The 6777-nt window shown below is 37.1% G+C and overlaps 1 protein-coding gene and 1 pseudogene across 8 annotated transcripts in view; both read right to left on the bottom strand.

Moving 5' to 3' along the window:
- Positions 1-2073, bottom strand: part of LOC106696730 — a 4702-nt pseudogene extending 2629 nt beyond the window's left edge.
- The window catches only part of FAM172A (family with sequence similarity 172 member A), a 379783-nt gene that overhangs the window by 356347 nt on the left and 16659 nt on the right, over positions 1-6777 (bottom strand). The gene's annotated exons all lie outside the window — the stretch shown is intronic.

Genomic DNA, 6777 nt, shown 5'->3' with positions numbered 1-6777 from the left:
TCCTGGGCTTTGAGAAGCTAAGTAGCCTGGTTAAGGTAACTAGATGGTAAGGGTGTTGGAATCTAACTCTGGTCTTCTGACAACTTTGTTCTGAGCTCTTCTATACTACCATCCTGGTAGAGTCAAACTACTCAACTTCAACTAGAAAACTAAAAACTCCAGTATTTTTATTTTCATTCTCATGTACTAATTTATATTATCAGTGAGTATTATAATTTGAAGTTTGAGCAAGTTGGAGGTAGCTAATTATATCAACAAATTCTCTTAGTCTACTTGGTTTGCTATTCAGAATTCAGATTAATAAAAATTACTACCCATCATTCCTCACAATACTTTGTAACCAAAGCATCTAAAAGAAAGAGTCAACAGTTAAGGAATATCAAATACAAAGATTTTAGAATATCTGCAAGACGATGCTAAAAGTGAAGTTAAGAAGTTAAACAAAGCTAAGATAATTCTTAAGACAATTATCTGTTTTAGAATCCTTTCCCCCAAGAAAAAATAATTTAAGTAGTCATTTATGACATTTACATAATATGGAACAGAAATAGCAGAGCAAAGGCTGAGGAAAAAATAATTCTCAAAAAGAAGATATACTCAAAATTTTAGAAAAACAGAATATGTCTAACACATAGTAGCCTCTTTTGTATGGGTCAAATATAAATGTCATATAAACTACTTAGAACACTCTAATTCTATGGTAAACATAAACAATAAAACACAATTAATATTATTCTATACTAGAGGCCCAGCACACAAAATCATGCATGGGTAGGGTCCCTAGGCATAGGCTGCGATCAGGGCCATCTTCCGCCCGGCTCGCCAGTCCCCAGTCCTGCCCCACTGCCACCCACCCGGTTCCCTGTGGTTCCCCATTCGCCATGCTGTGATCAGAGCCTGCGGGCCGGGAGGGGGGGCGGTGGGGAGAGGGACGGAGAGGTGGTCAATGCACCTCATAGCAACTGGTCAAGTGGTCGTTCCAATCATTATGGTCACTGGCCTTTTATTATATAGGATAATAAAAGCCTAATATGCTAAGTGTCCGGTCGTCTCGTCATCCATTCAACCAATCTAAGCGTAATATGCTAATGATATGCTAAGGCCGCTCAACCACTCACTATGACGTGCACTGACCACCAGGGGGCAGATGCTCTGACCGGTAGGTTAGCTTGCTGCTGGGGTTCGGCCAACTGGGATTGAGCGAGGCAGGCCGGATATGCCCTGGAGCCCTCCCACGGTTCTTCCTGGGCTGGCCAACCTCCCACGTCCCTCCCCAGTCCTGATCATGCACCGGTGGGGTCCCTCGGCCTGTCATGTGCCCTCTCACAATACAGAACCCCTCCGGGGATGTTGGAGAGCCAGTTTCAGCCCGATCCCACAGGCCAGGCAAAAGGACCCCACTGGTGCACGAATTCATGCATGCCTCTAATATAGTATATAACTCCAGGACAAATTGAACAAGTAGAAACTAACTTCTTAAATTTCAAAGTATCCAATACCATAATATAGCAGTAATAACATATTCACAAAGCCTACAACCAATTTTCTCATTCCATATATATAGTTATTAGCAACTCTTCTAAACTGTGTGAACTGAAGGTCTAACCTAGATTTTAAAATATGCAAGTGGGGCCCTAGCTGGTTTGGCTCAGTGGATACAGCGTCGGTCTGCGGACTCAAGGGTCCCGGGTTTGATTCCGGTCAAGGGCATATGCCCAGGTTGCGGGCTCGATCCTCAGTAGGGGGCGTGCATAAGGCAGCCAATCAATGATTCCCTCTCATCACTGATGCTTCTATCTCTCTCTTCCTCTCTGAAATCAATAAAAATATATTTTAAAAAAATAAAATAATAAAATAAAATATGCAAGTGGGAGACACAAAGTTGAGCTCTCCAGATGCCCCATCAAGAGGAACTTGCTCAGCTGCAGTGACTGCAGTCAGCAAACAGCCTCCGGCTGTTCACCACATCAGAGTCCACCTCAGATGCAGACTTGCCTCATTCAAGGTCATGCCATTCCCAGGCTGACCCTCACTCACTGATCGAAGCAAGTGGCAATGTGAAGGCCCAGCCATTTCGCCTGACGCAGGACAACCCTGCAAGGCATCATTAGCTCCAGAGCTCACTGCCAACAGGTTGGCAGAGGTTTGTCAGGCCTGCAATAAGTTCAACTTTTCTCTCTGACCATCCTATTGTCCTCTTTCTTTTTCCCAAGTGTCCACCTCTAATAAACATCATCCACTCCAAATTTTGTCTCAGCAACTGCTTCTGAAAAATCTAAACTATGATTTTCTAAATGCTTTTTATTTCTGAAAGTTAAACAAAAATCCTTCTCATGTTAAGAGACAAAATGTCTCCAAAATAACTGACAACTTCACAATAAAAAGACAAATAACCTAGTTTAAAAAATGGACAAAAGATATGGAAACACATTTCACCAAAGAAGATATGAAAATGTGCAAAGAGATACGTTCAATATCATTAGTTGCTAGGAAAATGCAAATCAAAGATGTTATCATACCCTACAGCATAGCTATAAACATGAAAGACAGTAACAAGTGTCTGTAAGAATATGGAGAAACTGGAAGCCTCATACAACGTTAGTGGGAATGTAAACTGGTGCAGCCAGTTTAGAAAACAGTTTGGCAGCTCCTCAAAATGTTATACATAGATTTACCATGTGATCCAGTAATTCCACGTCTAGGTATATATACCAGCGAAATGAAAACACATGTCCACACCAAAACTTATAAGCAAATGTTCATAATTGCCAGAAAATAGAATGGTTTCTTTCTTAAGTGATGAATCCAGTAATCCTAGAGATACATTTGCATTGTAGTGTCCCTCTCTGTATTTAATGGCACTCTCTCACCATCTCTATAGCTATAATGCTAAAGGTCAAGGCACAATCTCAAAAGGGAGGAGGCTTGACCATCTCACTAACTCTTCTCTTTTCCTTCCATGAAATAGTTATGATAAGCTGTTTCAGGCAGACTCACTTAAAGAACTTCTCTCTTCAAATGTCCCTACCATCCCTCTCACCAGAGCTAGGCTGGCAACTACCTAGGCTTGTTCTACCTCGACAATAGGGGCAAACACATTATTTCCTGGATATACAAGGTGAACATTATATGTAAAGTTTTGAAAATCAAAGAGTTCAACTCTAACCTGTTCTAGTTCTTTGCATTGAACTAGAACAGGTTAGAATTCTAGTTCAGGGGTTCTGTGTCTATGGTAATTTGCCTCCCTGGCCTGTCATTATCACTTATATAGTACATCTTCCAATAAAAATCTGGTCAGAAGCACTGATTCATTTGGTCACAATTTAGTTAATTCCTTGGTCACATTCCATCTAATAGTACCCACTTTTACCTAATTTCTTATAAGGTTGAAATATGCAATAACTGCTTTATTATTAGTATTTTGATTATTTCAACTGATGCCACACATTGTACTTATTAGTTCAAAGTGAGAAACTTACCATTTACTATAGAAAAAAAAATGAAGAAAAACTTGAGCGTATAATCAAGCAATTTACTCTTAAGCCCAGAAAGTTATACTAGTAACACCAGCAATAAAGTTTAATGGCAAAGTTAAGCTTTATGAAGACCACAGTATATTGCACATAAGTCATTTAAGCTCCACTCATATCCGATGCTTACTGACAGTGCACTCATTGTTTATTTAAGGGGAAAATCTCTGTGGAGCCTGACTTTACCTAAATATGTTAACAACTGAGAATGTTATTTAAGTGCCTACAGAATGAATTTCTTTTTGGTTTCTAGAATTTCCCAATTCTTCATGAAAAGATAGCGCTTTATAGAATTTCATGTTTGTACCATATTTCAACAATATCCACATCCTGGGAATAACAGGAGATGAACTCAGAAAGATTTGAGGAGGCTCTGTATTGCTGTGATAGTGCAATTATCTGATGTTAAAATGAGAGAATTAGGAATCTGAAACTTCAAGCAAACTGTTTAAGCTACCATATTAGTTACAGTGGTTATTTACTTTATTCAGAAAACAATACTCACAATTCATACCTTACCTAAATTAACAAAAGATTTGAGACAGCAAAATCTCTTATTTCAAAAGCAAAGAGCTCTGAACCCTCCTGGCCCACAAAATAGTTTTTCACCGTAGAAGACAACCATCACTTAGCCAAACGATTAATTACAGGAAATTAACTCTGTGGCACTGCAATTGTCAGCACAAGGACACTTTGTGAAACATTAAGCCATTTATGTTACTAGATCTGTGCTTAAACACACTGTGCCAAATAGCTCTCATTACTACTGTCTACATAAGCACACGGTGGTAGATTCCCTTCCTATGGCCATGAGTCAAGTATTTTACAACTAGACTTCACTTCAAATATTAAAGTCCCCAGAGAGACCCATCTGTTGAAAATAAACTCAGAAAGTAGTACATTACAAAATATTAAAATTTTTACAAATTAAATTAGCATAAAGGAAAAAAAACACATAATAATGTCCATATCTGCAGGAAAAGTATTTGATAAAAAATGATACTCAACTTTGATACTCATTTTTGGAAAAGAAGTCATAGCTAACTAGGAATAAAAAGGAAAATCCTTAACATGATAGAGGGTTCAAAAAAAAATACAGTAAAACAACTCTTCTTGGTAATTTATTAAAAAGATTCTCTTTAAAATCAGGTACGATAAAAATGCCCATCGTTATCACTTTACTATTACCACTTCTAGTCAAAGTTGTTTTGGAGGTTAAAGCCAGTATAAGATACGGAAAAATAAATTAAAATGTATAAAAATTGAAAATAGGAGAACAAAGTTATTATTTGCAGATGATATGACTATCTAAAACAATATCCACAACAAAACAAGAAAAATGAACAAACAAGATTTTCTAGAATCAAAAAAATAAGAAAAGTCTCTAATTACATTATTAGGAATAAAAAGAGAATTTAGTGTATTTATAATGAAGCGTTTTATAAATACCAACAACTATAAGTCATAAAACAGGTTTTTAAAAGGACAATTTATAATAACAAAAAATAAAATTTACATAGTAAGAATAAATCTAACAAAAAGATAAGTTAAACCTATAAGCAGAATATGATAAAATGTTACTCAAAGACATTAAAGATGCATAAATACATAAAGAGATATACCACATTCATGGATAGAAACATTCAATACTGTGACTATACCAATTTCCTCTAGTTGATAAAATGGAGTCAATGCAATTCCACTCAAACCCAACTTTTTTTTTTCCACAAAAACTTGAAAAGCTATTTAAGAAAATGCTATGGAAGAATGGCCAAGAATAGCTAAGACACTCCTAAAGAAAAATAATATGATAGGAAGACTTGCCAATAATTAAGACACTATGTCATTAGTATTGGAATAAACAAACTGATCAATAGAATAGAATGAAACTCCAAAACAAATCTACATAACAAATTAATATGACACAGACAACACTGACATATCACTGGGGGGAAAAAAAGGACTTTTCAATAACTGGGACAACTGCTTAACTACATAGGAAAAAAATTAAATACCTACTAGTACCTCTCTCCATTATACTGACATTACACGGTGATAGCAGTGAGATGGATTAAGGGCATAAATGTTAAAATCACAACTTTTTAGGAGAAAATATAGGAGACTACTGTTTTAATGTTGGGGCAGGGAATACAACTATAATGAGATATTATTTTACACTCACCAGACTAGACAAGATTAAAGAGCCTGACAATGCCAAAAGTTAAGAAGAATGGAGTAGAATGGAGATTCTAATTCACATTGCTCATCAAAATATAAATTAGTACAACCACTTTGGAAAAATTGGCATGAGATCTCTAAGTTAAACATTTTTATAATCTTCAACCCAACAATCTCACATCTTGGTCCACTACCCGGTCTTGTACATATACATCTGGAGACAGATATAAAAATGTTCACATCATCAAAAAGCCAGTTTATTTATTATTTATAGTTGCATAACAGGTTACCTCAAAATATATTTGCCAAAAACAATAAACATTTATAACCTCTCAGTTTCTGCATATTAGAAATCTGGAAGCAGCTAAGTAGGGAGGTTCTGGCTCAGGTTCATGAGATTATAGTCAAGAGATATTGGCAAGATCTACAATCATCTGAAGGCTTGATTGGAGCTACAGATGGCTCACTCATAAAGATGAATTATTGGTAATATTGTTGCTAGAAGCCTCAGTACCTCCCCACAGTGGTTTCTTCAAAGGTCTGCTTGAGTATCACCATGATATGGCTTCTGGCTTTCTCCAGATAGATAGAACCGGGAAAGCCACCAAAGTTTCATCATCACTTTCTCAATACTCTACTGACACAGAGAGCAACCCTACTCAATGTGGGAGGGGGTCTACACAAAGGCATAATATTAAGAAGCACAGATCACTGGGGGCCATCTTAGTATCTGGCTATTAAACCTAGAAGAGGTTGGTTTCTAAGTGTAGAAGGGTATATATACTATATTATAATAGAGATGAATAGTAATAGCTGTGAAAAGGAATGAATCAGAACTGCACTAAAAAACATGGATGAGCCCTAACTGGTTTGGCTCAGTGGATAGAGCATCGGCCTGTGGACTGAAGGGTCCCAGGTTCAATTTTGGTCAAGGGCATGTACCTTGGTTGTGGGCACATCCCCAGTAGAGAGTATGCAGGAGGCAGCCGATCAATGTTCTCTCTCATCGATGTTTCTAACTCTCTATCCCTCTCCCTTCCTGTATGTAAAAATCAATTTTAAAAAAAAA

The sequence above is a fragment of the Myotis lucifugus genome, unplaced genomic scaffold (genome assembly GCF_000147115.1).
Source record: "Myotis lucifugus unplaced genomic scaffold, Myoluc2.0 scaffold_0, whole genome shotgun sequence".
Classification (NCBI taxonomy): Eukaryota; Metazoa; Chordata; class Mammalia; order Chiroptera; family Vespertilionidae; genus Myotis; species Myotis lucifugus.
The sequence above is the reverse complement of the archived record's forward strand: the minus strand, read 5'-3'. Positions and strand labels throughout refer to the sequence as shown.